We start from the raw sequence: 14,744 nt of genomic DNA, 5'->3' as shown, positions 1-14,744 counted from the left end.
TTTTCCACTAACACCCCCTTACTTAATTCCTTTGGCCTATATTCTATCACCTAACCACCACCTCAACTCCCTTGCCCCCTCTCCTTCTCATTTCCCTGTTATTCTTTACAGAAAATTTTCTCAGAAGGTTGAGCTACACTCATCGTCTATTTCTTTTTTATGCCCACCCCAAACTGGCTTCTGCCACCACACCAGTAAAACTGCTCCTGTCAAGGTCACCTCCAACCTCCAGCTTGCCAAACCTGTAAGCAACATCTCAGTTATCTTATTTAACCTACTGGCAGTACGTTTTCCCTTCCTTCATGAACCACTTTCTTCCCTTGGCTTCTGAGATACCACACTCTGCTCTTCTTCTGACCTTCACTACCTACTTCTCTTTCTCAGATTTCTTTGAATTTTTTTGAAAGTTGTTTGCTTCAGAAGTATGTAAGTTAGCCTGGAGGCTAAATTGCTATAAGAAATTGAAAATCTCTGTGGTCTCAAATCTCTTGCCACATGGCTAAATCAAATAGTCAGTCCTAATTTCATGTTACATTACCAGCAACATGTGACACAATCAATCACTTTCACTTTTACAAACTTGCCTCCCAGAACACACAAACGCTCTTTGCTTTTCCCCTACTTCACTGATTGCTCTTTCCGGTGTCCTTTATTGGTTTCACCTCGTCTCAATAAGCTCTTAAAGTTGAAGTGCATGTCCCAAGGTTGAGTCCCTGCCAATATTCCCTGCAGCATGACAACAGCAAGGTAGTAGCATAGAAGATTCCAGGGCTCATCCTCTCCCAGAACCAGCAATCTGAACAACCATCCATGTGCAAAAATACTTCACAATGATGCCAGGGTTCTTGTCTGCCATCGAAGAATGAACTTCACAAACACTCAAGGTAGGAGAGCAAGGCAGAGGCTTTTATTTAGAGATAAAGTTAGAGGACAGAGCTCCTGGCTCAGGCCAGGAGGGGACAAGAGAGCCCGGGGTGGTGCATTGTCTAGGGGATGTATAGGTGGTTGAGAGACAAAGGGCTAGGGAATGTACACCTGCTAAGTGGTCCCAAAATGTTTATCTTTGAAGAGACATTAAGTTTCTTATTAGTCTGTTGGTCCCTCCCTGCCTCTGACCAACAGATAAGGGAGGAGATGTGATGAGTTATTGAAGATCTCAAATGACCAGCCAGGGGACTTAAGGTGTAACAGCGCAAGAGTGGTGCTGAGAGGGCATCTCTCATATTTATTGATCAAATGGTTGTTAACAACAATACAATTCTGTATAGGGGACTCAATACACAATCATTAATCAACCTCAAGCCTAACTCTCAACAGTCTCCAATCTTCTGAAGCATAACAAACAAGTTCTTACATAGTGAACAATGCAAGGGCAGTCATATCACAGAAACTGTTTCTGTTTTTATCATGCATCATGAACTATTGATTGATGAACTATAAACAATCAAGTCAGATATGATTATTCATTTGATTTTTATACTTGATTTATATGTGAATCCCACATTTCCCCTTATTTTTTTAATAAAATGCTGAAGTAGTAGGTAGATGCAAGATAAAGATAGAAAGCATAATTTAGTGCTGTATTAAGGCAAGTGTAGATGACCAGGTCTGTGCCTATAGACTAGGCATTAATCCAAGCTAGACAAGGGCAACAAAACATCCACGGGTGCAGAAAATTTCTCTCAAAACTGGAGGGTGAGGTTCTAAGCCTCACCTCTGTTGGCCTCCATTTTCATACCTGATCCCCCCCCCCCCCCCGTGACTGTGCCTGTCTTAGGTTGTTCCTCCCTTGAGGAATCTTACCCATCTCTGGCTAACCAGCCATCTTCTGGGGCCATACAGAGAGATGTAAAGCTGGTAAGTGGGAGAGAAGTAATATTCTTCAAAAAGGTTAGCTTTTCCCTTCTTTGCAGATTTAATCCCCCGTGGCTGCTATGCCCAGCACTTGTCTTGAGGTATCTTTACCACTTGGAAGAATTATGATACTTGGTAATTCCAAATATGAGGCACAAATTCTAGTAAAGGGTAGTTAGGAAGGAAGAAGAAAAGTTATAGAAGTAGCAGATGGAAGAAAACCTGAGAGGATTGATTATTTCTTTGACACAACTTTTTGTAGAGTAATGTAAGTATGTATAGGTTTTAACAAACTACTAATTAAATTGTGTACACACATTAACAGAGTAGGAATACAGATACATAACAAAACCAGACCTACAATTACCAGCCATATCCAGTGAAACCAAGAAAACCAGTTAGGTAACCCAGGCATTTGTGAAAACATCAATAATATTATGGATATTGTCTAATTGATTTTGAGTAGTTTGAGAAAAATCAGATTAATTAAAACAACACATTCCTGGAAACTGTTCACATCCCATATGTTCTTTTAACAATAGATAGTCTATAGTAACATGAATTTGAAGTACTGCAACTCGTACTTCTCCTAATTCTTGGTTAAGTTCAGACAAAATAGAAGCAGTCAGATTTGTTGTTTTACTGTATGCACAGGCCAGCTTGGACATTTCTTTCTGCATTCCTACAACAAGTCTGGGAACTGGCAAGATAAATGCAGCAGTAACAGCCACAAAAGCAGGATCCAACAACTTCAAGTTGTCATCACAATCAGGTGGCAGGGCTCGAGAAACCCATCTGTGTTTATACCCAGGATGGTCTATAAGGGCAGGAAGAATACGTTCCACGCCACAGACACCTTGATAATGTGAAGAGAAGACTTGATATGTTTTGTTATTGCATAAAAACACCCAGCCATTCAGAAGTCTATATCCAAAAAGCCATTTTATATGAGTGGTAGAATTGCAGTAGGAAGGTATATGGGTGCAATTAATACATATACATTCAGAAACTACAGTAGTACTGACAGGTAAATTCAATTGAACTTCATGAGGAAGAATTTTAGGAGGGTGAGTAATGTTTATTCTTGAAATATTAGTGAACACAGAGAAAGGGAGTCCTATACCTATCAAATTTTTCTTTAATAATCCACTAATAGAGGAATCTCCTGCTACACAAAAAGATGACTTGTTCAATTTCTGACTTGTGAGTTGTAACTGCATGTTGGGTGAGGAAAACTCATTCTCCAGAGAGAGTGATGTGTTTAGGCAGACATAACTACTTTTATATAACATGTCAGGAGTACCCTTTTGAAATTTCTCGCAAGAATAATTGCCAATATCATTTTGGGTCAGAACTGTTTTGTAAATGTCATAACAAGTATTATTTCTTTTAGACTGATCAGTTACATTATACCATCCAAGTTTTCCTCCATTCTTTTGTCTATATATCTCTTTGTCATCCTTCTTCCATACTATAAGACCTACAGGAATAGAACAGGTGGATACACAATGAAGGACTACTCCTCGGCCTAAATATGGAGGACTGCTCACACTAGCTGTAATAGCGCAAGCTTGTGCAGTGTGTGTATGTATGAATGTTATCACCAAAAACAAAAGTAGAAACATCACTATCCAGGAAGCTTCACTCCATTGGTGAAGTTTGTTGGTGGCCATCCTCTGGAGCAGCTCTTCTGGAGATGTTGATGTTGGGAGTTCTTCTTCATATCATATCTTAATTCTTTTTCAGGGCAGCCAAATCAAGCGATGATCCTCTGTAATGACACAAACAAACCCTTTGTGCCACACTTTCATATGTCCTTTATACCACTGTGAAGAACTTATTGGAGACCACCATACAGGAACTGCTGTTGTTTTAGAAAAAGAAATATTATCAGAAAAATGCACTTCCATAGCTGATCGTCCGTCACTCTTGAAAAGATCAAAATTGAGAACATGTAAAGCATGCATTAATCGTTGGTTTGCAGTTAATTTTATCATATTGGGGAGTAAACCCCCTTTTCGTTTTAATAAATAATGTTGAAGAGTAAGAGGATGACGGTCAATTAGAGCTTGACCTGTAGAACTGTAAGGAATGCCTGTTTTATGAGTAATATTATACAACTGAAAAAAATTTTTTAGAGTAGAGGTAAATTGGAGCGTTGTCAGTTTTTATGGTGGCAGGAAGACCTAGTACTGCAAATGCTTGTAAAAGATGAGTAATAACATGATGAGATCGTTCTCCTGTTAAAACTGTGGACCATGAAGCAGAAAAATAAGTATCAATGGAAATATGAACATGTTTGAGAGTTCCAAATTCAGGAACAATGGTCACATCCATTTGTCATAGGGCATTAGGACGTGTTCCCTGGGAAAGGTTCCAGCTTGTAAATGAAGAGAATGAATTTGAGAACAGGTTGGACAAGAATTCAAGATATCTTGAGCTTCCGATGCAGAGAGAAAAACGTTTTTGTAAGGTGAAAGGAGGGAGCATGAGTCAGGTCATGATAGCATTGAGCTGGTGAGTAATTAACTAAAGAAACAAGCTTGTCTACTTTATCATTATAGTATGACAAAGGACCTGATAAATTAGAATGTGATCGTATATGAGTGATGAAAAAGGGGTGTAGACGTTGACGGATATATGTCTGTAATTGACCAAATAAAGTGTTAATAGGGGATTTTATGGTGCCCAACATCTCAGTTTCTAATCGAGGAACAGAAAAAGCAGTATAAGCAGAGTCAGTAACAATATTGAGAGCACCTGGAAAATCTTGCAGAGCTTGCAATAGAGCATAGAACTCATTTTGTTGTGCAGAAGTAAAAGACGTTTGAAAAGTTTTTGACAAAACAGAACAAGTTATATAGGCTGCTTTAGAAGATTTTATACCATCTGTAAAACAGGTAACAGTATTTAATAATGGATTAAGAGAAGCTTTTTGAGGAAGGATCCATTGATGACACTGAAAAAAGGAAAATTATTTATTCTTAGGGTAATGACAGTCAGTATTTCCTAAATAATCTGAAAGTGCAATTTGCCAATGAGTATTTTCTTGAAATACTTGCATAATATTTTGTTTAAATAATGGAAGAATCATGGAGTGAGGGTCATGGCCACTCATCTGTCTTAGTCTCTGTTGTCCTTTAAGGTAATGGAGGCTACTTTGTCAATGTAAGGTTGTAACAAGGTTTAGTTTGAGACTGCAAAAAATATCCGCTCTAACCAACCATCACACTGACAGAGCAATCCTGTGGAAGAATGAGTAGTAAACTAAATTAATAAAAGTAAGCATTTGTGTAAGTCAATTTTTGATAATTGGGCCTTTTGAATGTGTTGTTCTACCCACTTGAGTTCTTCCTCAGCTTTTGAGGTTAAGTCTCTAGGACTATTAAGATCTGGGAGTCCTTTTAAGGTATTGAAAAGATGTTGTAATTTATAAGTAGGAATTCCTAATAATGGTTGGATCCAATTAATATCTCCTAAAAGCTTTTGAAAGTCATTTAAAGTTTTAAAATGATCTCTCCTTATTTGAATTTTCTGAGGGGTTATTGAATTTTCTTGAATTTTATTCCCCAAATAATTCATTGGATATTGTATTTGTATTTTATCTGGGGCTATTTGTAATCCCCATTGTTTTAATTCAGTTTCAGTTTCATTGAAAGTATCAGTAAGAGACAGATGTCTAGGTAGGGCTATGAGAATATCATCCATATAATGAATGGTAAAAGCTGAGGGTGATTTTTTGCATATAGGCTGAAGAGTTCTGTGCACATAATTTTGACAAATTGTAGGGCTGTTTAACATTCCTTGAAGAAGTACTTTCCACTGGAATCTTTCTGAAGGGGCCTGCAAGGGACAGTAAAAGCAAACATTTCCCTGTCTGTTATCGCCAAAGGAATTATTTTTTAAAAAAAACAATCTTTAAGATCAATGATAGCCATGTTCCAGTCTTTTGGAATCATAACCAGAGAAGGGAGACCTTGTTGTAAAGGTCCCATAGGTTTAAGAACTGCATAAATTTGTCTTAAGTCATGTAAGAGTCTCCAATTCCCTGATTTCTTTTTTATAACAAATACAGGGGAATTCCACAGACTTGTGGAGAATTCCAATCTATCTAGCTGAAGTTGTTCTTGAACTAATGTGTGTAAGACTGCCAGTTTTTCTTTATTGAGGGGCCACTGATCCACCCAAACAGGCATCTGAGTGGTCTACTGTAATGGTATGGGAGCTGGCAGCCATGTATCAATGACCCCTAAGAAAAAGACTGAATTGATGAAGGCTCATCAAAAGACAGTGTAGTATGCCTGAAAGGAAGGAGCGACACACAGCAGCAATTCACTGGAGAGTTCCACTTTATTGGGGAAAAGTACTAGGTTATATAGGGAGGGACATAAGCTGATTGAGGTGCCACTTCAACGGGACTGGTGGCTATTGGCAAGGTGCTGGGATTGGGGGGTGGGGTGGGGAGCGAGAGGTGATTGGACCTCGGGTGGCGCTAGTGGGAACCAAAGACCTGAAAGAGAAGCAGGAGGTTCGCCATCTTATGGGTGGGGGCCCTTCATTCCCCCCTTTCTCCTCTATGGGGTTGTGGATGTTGTTTTCTCTCTGACTGCTTCCTGCTGAACAGGGGCGGAGAAGGGAGTGAGGGCTTGAGGACCTGGAGGAAAGGGTTGATAGGACTCCCCACAGTAAGGACAGGTAGATGTGGACTTCTTCAGATTGGAAATTAATGAAGGTTCCCTATAACCGTAGGTCGAGGACCTGTTGATTCCAATGGTACCAAGAGGATATGGGTGTCAGGGGCCAGGCATCTGCGGCCATTGTTTCCAGGAACAATTTTCATCAGAGAGAGGGGTCCATCTCAGCATGTGGTGAGGAGGTCACGTGAGGGTGAGGGATCTTCCGTGGCCAGAAGCTGATAGTTCCTGAGTAAAAGCTGGTTGAAAGCTTGATTAGAGATTTTTCCGACTTGGGATTTGATGAACTTTATTATACAAGGTAAGAAGAGACAGGCGAGAAGAATGATTATTATGGGGCCTGTAATGGGCCAGAGCCAGGTAAGAAGGGGTTTGTTAGTATTGAAGAGAATGGGTTGGAATTGGAAGCAGAGTGGAGGCTGGAGGCAAGGTCAGTAAGTTTGGTAATGTCAGTTTCTACAATGCCGGATTCGTTGATGTAATAGCAGCACTCCTCCCGAAGGAAGACGCAGGTGCCTCCCTTCTCGGCTGTAAGCAGATCTAAGGCCCGCCGGTTTTGAAGGGTGACCTTAGGTAGCGAAGTGACCTGTCTTTGGAGAGAGGCCAGGGAATCGGCAGTGGATATCAGGGCTCCCTTAAGTTTGGCGTTGAGATCTTTAATTGCCCACAGAGAGTGACCCAAGGCCCCTCCCGAAAACCCTGCCCCAATGGCTGAGGTGGTCAAAGAGATACTGACCATGATGGGAAGGAAAGCAGCCCTTTTTGTGCACAAGGACAAGGGAGGTTGGAGCTCAAGGAATTCTGCCATGCTGTAAAGTGTAAACTGTGGGATTAGGGTGACGAGAATGCAGGGTATATTGGAGTTGGGAGGCAGTGAGTTGAAAAGACTGCCATTACACCAAAAGAAGTGTCCTGGTTGTGTAAAAGTTTTAGAGTTGGAGGTGGGGGTGTAGATAGAGAGGCAGTGAAGTGCGCTGGAGGGGGGTGGAGTTGGGTCTACACAGTGGTGGATGGTGAGATTATCTGCATATTCTGGTTCCCATAGGGGTATGTCTGCCAGGGGGTGGAGGGGTTGTCATTCTGCATGGGAGTAGTTGGAAATATTAAGGGGCACGGCAGCCAGCAGTGGGCGCTGTAGTGATGCGCACAAGAAACAATTGGTGGTGTTGACGGTGTGGTTGAGAAAGATGATGGTGTCTTGAATGAGCTGTAACCAAGAGTAGGAGAAATTAGAAGAGGGGCGGGGATAGGAAGATGAAGAGGCACCGTCAAATGTTTGAATAATGACTTTTTCGGAATGTCCGATATCTGATGCAACTTGAGAGATCTAGGAATGAGAAGGAACATACTCTCAAGAGATATGAAGGGTACTGTGGGGGGTCAAGGACCCCCCCATAGTAAACTGAGGCTGTGACTCCGGCGGCCAATCGAGGGTCCCAGGGATCAGGGATTGATAAGGAGAATGAGCTGTTGGGATATTTTATGAAATGGTTGGAGGAGTACTACTGTGGACACCGAGAGTCACCCATGTAGTGAATGGTGCAAGACCAGTAGGGACATCCCCCATAGGTGTCTGGCCACTGCCTGCATGAGGCTTGTTTTTGGTCATAGAGGAAGCAGAGGTAGGGAGTGAAAAAGGGGCTGCTAGTGAACACTTCAGTGGAGGGAGGAAAGTGAAGGTACAAAGGCTTGGAGCAGCCTTTTAGAGGGCAGTCTGATGTGGTAATGAGGGCAGTGGTTTTTGTTTGATGCTGTGTGTAAGTCTGTCTGACCTTGAATCGCCATACAAAGGAGGCTGAGGTGATGGGGAACACGAAAGAAATGAGGAACAAGAGCAAGAGAGGAGTAAAGGAAGAAAAGGTCATGATTCGGGTATGGATGGCAAAGGGGGTGAACGGGTGATGCGGAGTTTCAAAGGATCAGAGGGATGGAGCGTGGAAGAGTAGACAGCATCTTGGGCTGTATCCAAAGGACTCTGGGTTGAATCTTGGGTGTCCAGAGGAGGTGGGTCCTGGGTGTTTGGTTTCATCCTGGAGATATGAATCCAAGGGGTGACAGAGTTATCAGGCAGTGAAAGCTTAGTGGCCAAGGGGGTGCAGAGAATGACTGGGTGTGGATCTTCCCATTTTGGGGTGAGAGGGGGCTTATTTTCTGGAGGCTTATAAAACACTAGTTGACCGGGTCATAAGACAGGAGGGTTTTGGGAAGCATATGGATCCAGGAGGAGCCAATCCTGATATTTCCATAATTCGGTGCAGAGGAGAAAGAGTAGCGGAAGGGCCATGTTGGGAGGAATTGGTCCTTTGTGGGGAGGGAGCCCTGGGGGTAAAATTGGACAGCTGTACATGATCTCAAAGGGTGACAAGAAGGAAGGTTTTTTGGGGAGGGCCCAAATGCGGAGTAGAGCTAAGGGAAGTAAGCGAACCCAGTCAAGGTGTAATTCCAGAGATAGTTTGGTCAGGATGTCTTCTAGAGTCCTATTGGCTCTTTCTACTTTTCTTGAAGCCTGTGGTCGATAAGGACAGTGTAGATGCCCGGGGAGTGAGAGTGACTTGGAGAGGTTCTGAATGATTTGGGAAGTGAACTCAGGGCCGTTATCTGATTGGAGGGAAGTGGGCATCCCAAACCTAGGAAAGATCTGGGTGAGGAGGAAAGAGGCAACCGCAGACGCTTGTTTGTTAGTGGTGGGGAAAGCTTCGACCCATCCTGAAAATGTATCTATAACACGAGTAGGTATCTGGTATGCCGTACGGGGGGCATGTTAGTGAAGTCTATTTGCCAATCTGTGGTGGGGACATTACCCCTTGCTTGATGAGCCAGGAAGGGTCAGGCCTTGAGGGGGGTATTAGGGTTAGTGCATTGGCAGATAGTGCACCTACAGGTGATTTGGTTAAGTAGGGTTTTGTCTTCATGAGAGAGAGAAAAAAAGGATTGTAAAAAAAATGGATCAAGGTTTGGGGGCTGGGATGGAACAGATCGTGTAAGAAGGGGAAGAGGGACTCTTTGTCCTGGGAACAGAGGGTGTCTTGTGATAAGGCTAAAACCACAAGGGCAGACGGATCGTTGTCTGGTGTGTCTTCTGATAGGGCAACCGACCAGGCTACTCTGTCAGCTTTGTTGTTACCCCTTGTAATGGGGGAGTCATCTTTTTGATGTGATTTGCAGTGGACTATGCCCAGTCGGTGTGGGAGTTGTGAAGCCTCTAGAAGTTTGGTAATTAAGGCTGAATTAGTGATGGAATTTCCTTTTGTGGTGAGGAGGCCTCGTTCTTTCCGTACTGCTACATGGGACAAGAGAATGTGGAATACGTGGTTGGAATCAGTGTGCAGTGTGAGAGACGTGTCCCGGGCTAGAGTGCAAGCTCTGGTGGCTGCAATGAGTTCAGCCTGTTGATTGGTTGTACCGGGGGGTAGGGCTTGTGCTTCGATGACGTATTTGAGGGAGACTACTGCATATCCTGCATAGTGGGTGCCCTCATGTTTAAAGGAGGACCCATCAGTAAACCAGATGAGGTCGGAGTGTGAGAGGGCTCCTTCAGAGATCGTGGAGTGGTACAGAAGGAAGTTGTGAAGGGCTTCCAGGCAATCATGCGAGGGAGTATGAGGACAGTAGGATAGAAGAAGAGTGGCCGGATTCAGGGGCTGGCAGGGGAGGAAAGAAATGTCTGGATTTTGGAGGAAAGAGGACAGTAAGGTCAGGAGTCTGGAAGGAGGGAGAGTCTGTAAACTTTTGTAGATAAAGTGGTCTTTTAGGTGATGTGGGGACAGAATAGTAAGGTGTGCCCCGAATGTCAGTTTATGAGCTTCCTTCTGCAAGAGCTGTCCAGCGGCTAATGCCCATAGGCAGGGGGCCCATCCCCGAACTGTGGGGCGTAATTGCTTGGAAAGATAAGCTACTGGGGCAAAGGATGGGCCATAATATTGGTCTAGGTCTCCTAGAGCTTGACTGGACCTCTCATGAATGTACAATGAGAAGGGCTTTGACAAATAAGGAATATGGAGAGCTGGGGCTTCCACAGGGGCTTTACAGAGCTTAATGAAGGGGTGTCAGGGTGAGGAGGATAATGGTTCTTCAGGGGGGCCCTTGCTAAGGTCGTATAGGGGTCTTGCCAACAGGGAGAAGTTAAGGATCCATGCTCTAAAATACCCAGCCAGGCCTAGAAAGGAAAGGATTTCTGTCTTGGTTTTGGGAATGGGCAGGTCTGAGAGGAGTCGTTTTCTGTCCAAGGTAATGGACTTTCTTTGTTGAGATAGAAGGAATCCGAGGTAAGTGACAGAAGGGGAAGAGATTTGAGCTTTGATGGGGGATACCCAGTAACCTCTGAAAGCTAGAAGGTTAAGTAGGGAGGCAGTGTCAAGTTGAGACTGTTCCCACAAGGGACTGCAGAGTAGAAGATCGTCCACGTATTGTAATAAGGTGGACTCGGAGTGATCATGATGAAACTGTTTGAGGTTCTGAGCTAGGACCTGTCCAAAAATATGAGGACTATCTCGGAAGCCTTGTGGCAAAACTGTCCAAGTGAGTTGTTCAGAATGTCTTGTGTATGGGTCCGTCCAGGTGAAGGCGAAAAAATCTTGGGAGGAGGGGTCCAGAGGGATAGAAAAAAAATGCTTCCTTGAGATCTAGGACTGAGAAGTGGGAGGCCAAGGCAGGGATCCACGATAAAAGGGTGTATGGATTTGGAACTAAGGGATGGATAGGGATGATGGCCATGTTAATGAGGCAGAGATCTTGGACTAGGCAGAAAGATCCGTTGGTTTTTTTAAACAGCTAATATGGGGGTATTAAATGGAGAGTGAATGGATCTGAGGTAATTTTTGTTTAAAGGGTCCTCAATGATGGGTTAGAGGCCTATGAGGGCTGAAGTGGTTAGGGGGTATTGGGCCTGACAGATATACTGTGAGGGGTCCTGTAATTTAATAGAGGCAGGAGGACATAGAGCCATGGAGGGACTTGTAATGTCCCAGGCCTTGGGATCTACAGGGTGTATGAGGGCGAAACTGGAGCTTTCAATGGATAGAGGGGGGTCATCGGCTATGAGCGCCATGTGAAAGGGGTTACTGGAGGCTGTGGGAGTGGATATAGTTATGGAAACATGGAGGAGAGAAAGGATGTCCTGTCCTAGTAAAGGGATGGGACACTGGGGCATAACCAGGAAGGAGTGGGAAAAAGATATGGGATTGTCCTGGATTGTGCATAAAAGGGGAGGGGTTTTCAATGGGAAGATCTTTTTTCCTCCTACCCCAACTATAGGAGTAATGGCTGGCGTGGTAGGGCCCCGATATTCTCACAAGACCAAGAAGGTGGCTCCTGTATTTAGGAGGAAGGAGATGAGGTGACCGTCTACAGTTAAAGTAACCCTGGGCTCCTGTTTGGTTATGGAAATGGTCGAGCGAGAAGACCCCGGGCCCCGTCAATCCTCCTCCACCAGTCCCACTATGATGGGCTTAGGATGGGGGTTGTTTGTCCAGTCTCCCCTTCAGGTGGTTGGGCAATCAGACCCCCAGTGGCCCTTTTTGTTGCATCTGGGGCATGGGGTGGTAGGATATCTGGGGGAGGGGCAAGCCCTTGACCAATGTCCCTCTTTTCCACACTTGAAACAAGCTCCTGGGGGGGCTTGTTTTTGGAGGGGCGCCCAGGTTGTGGTTTTATCAGCTGGGCCAACATCTGAAAGTTGGCCTGATCAGCCTTTTGTTTACGGCGTTCTTTCTCCTCTTCACAGTTATGGAAGACTTTAAAGTCCACTGTTAGGATCTCAGTCTGTGGGGTAGCACGGCCCTGATCTAACTTTTTGAGTTTAGCTTTAATGTCGGGGTAGCTTTGAGCCAGGAAGTATGTCATAAGGACATGTCTTCCATCCGGCGTTTCTGGGTCTAGGCTGGTATACTGTAATAGGGCTTGGATGAGTCTATCTAGGAATTCAGAGGGAGTTTCTTCCTTGTTTTGAATTAGGTCCTGGAGCTTTTGAAAATTGACTATTTTATGAGCTGCCTTTTTCAGGCCTGCTATTAAGCAGGAGGTGAAAATATCCTAAGAGCGGAGACCTACAGCGGTGTTATAATCCCAGTGTGGGTCTTGTTTGGGGACAGCAGTGGGGCCAGTGGGATACGTGGGGTCAGTCCTGTGGGTTTCAGTAGCGTGTGTTTGGGTGAAGTCCCAAATTCGACTATGCTCTTCAGGAAGGAGGATATTGGCTAGGAGCATGAAAATGTCATGATGTGTGAGGCTGTAAGACTGGAGGGTCCATTCAAACTCCCTGATATATGTCGTGGGATCAGTGGAAAAGGAACCAAGGCGTTTTTCAAGTTGGGCTAAATCCCCTAAGGAGAAAGGTATGTGAACTCGCACAATGCCCTCGGGTCCCACCACCTCTCAGAGGGGGGCAATAATTTGGGGAGGCCCCTGGGATCAAGTCTGAGGGGGACTGAACGGTTCCCGCACAGTCTGTGGGAGAGAAACAGGTGATGAGGGCAAAGACAGAGGAGGCCCCCGGGACCTAGTTAAAGGGGGGCTGAAAGGCTCAGGCTCAATCCATGGGGGAGGGGCAGGTGAGGGGGGTGAAGGCAGAGGAGGTGAGATGGGGGAGGAGATGGTGGGAGAGGAAGGAGGAAGGGCTGTTGTAGGAGAAGAAGGGGAAGGGAGTGGGCGGGAGGCCTCTGCAAGGGAGGAAGTGGAGGCAGCAGCGATGGCAGAAGAGAGCGGAAGGGTTGTAGGCGGGGGAGGACCTGAAGGAGGAAGCCTGTATGGCAGAGGTTCGTTGGCCGGGTCAAAGGTAATTGAAGAGGGACTGGGAGTGTGTGGAGGGGAGGGAGGCGGCCTGCAGGCTAGGAGAACTTGGGGCAGGGAACAGGTGGTGCAGAGGCCGGGATTTTGGGCTAGGAGGCGAAAAGCCTCTATATAGGGAATCTCCTTTCATTTTTTCAGGAGCCGGCAGTAGTTAAAAAGATCGCGAGTGACGTTAGGATCAAGAGTACCCCCTGCGGGCCATTGGTTGTGATTGTCTAGGGGGTATGTCGGCCAATCTTGGGAGCAGTATTTACAGAGAAGTTTTGGTTTTATATCAGGTGTCAGGGAGAGGGTAGTTAGATGCTTGAGCAGGCATTCAAGAGGTGAACTTTCAGGGAGGGATGAGGAGGCTCCCATGGCTAAAGGACAGAGAAGGAGACAAACAGGGGAAGACGAACGGAGATCCTCGGACTGGGAGCAGACCGCAAGGAGACAAAGGGCGTCCCCGATGATCCTTGGTGGTCTGCGGAAACTCGTATACGAGTCGAAATTTCTTAGGAAGTGTGGGTCGTCACCCAGACTTCTCTAAGAAGGCAGAGTGCCGGGGTCATGAGGAACCTAGTACTAGGAATTTTTGGTGGATGAAACGGAAGGAGGAGGGGGAAAAAAGGGAGCGTTCTCATCCGCAAAGGAGCCACCTCGTTTATGGCTGTTGGAGGAGGGGCCTGAGGGTCCGCCGCAGCCATGAAGGCCTGAGGAGGGGAGAGTTCCCTCCTTTTCCCTGAGTGTCAGGGCCTTGCCAGACAATCATGGTCAATGGCACTGTGATAGCTTGGGAAAGAGTGGCCCGCTCCAGGGGAAAACTTACCCAAAGGCCAAAGAGGAGTGGTGAGTGTGAGGAGCCAGCGCCGGAAAAAGAGGATGAGGGCAAGCTGCCGCTGGTCTCGGGGGAAGACGGGGCCCAGTTGGAGTGTCCTCTCTCCCGGGTTTCAGCACCAAAATGAAAGGAAGGAGTGACACACAGCAGCAATTCACTGGAGAGTTTCACTTTATTGGGGAAAAGTACTAGGTTATATAGGGAGGGACATAAGCTGATTGAGGTGCCACTTCAATGGGACTGGTGGCTATTGGCCAGGTACTGGGATTGGGGGCGGGGGCGAGAGGTGATTGGGCCTTGGGTGGCACCAGCGGGAACCGAAGACCCGAAAGAGAAGCAGGAGGTTCGCTATCTTACGGGTGGGGGCCCTTCAATGCCATTGTTGCATCAAGTCTCATCCCCAGAAATTAATTGCTACATCAACAATTAAAGGTTTCAATAAAGCTAATTGTTTTTCAGGGCCTAGACAATGTATGGTAGCTGAACTTTGCCAGACTTGAGAGGCTGTACCAATACCTGAAACTTGAATATGCTTTTCTTGTTTGGGCCAATTTTTTGGCCAGTGTTTTAGAGCAATTACAGATACATCAGTC

Source organism: Manis javanica, chromosome 11 (genome assembly GCF_040802235.1).
Source record: "Manis javanica isolate MJ-LG chromosome 11, MJ_LKY, whole genome shotgun sequence".
Taxonomy (NCBI): Eukaryota; Metazoa; Chordata; class Mammalia; order Pholidota; family Manidae; genus Manis; species Manis javanica.
This window is presented reverse-complemented; position numbering follows the sequence as displayed.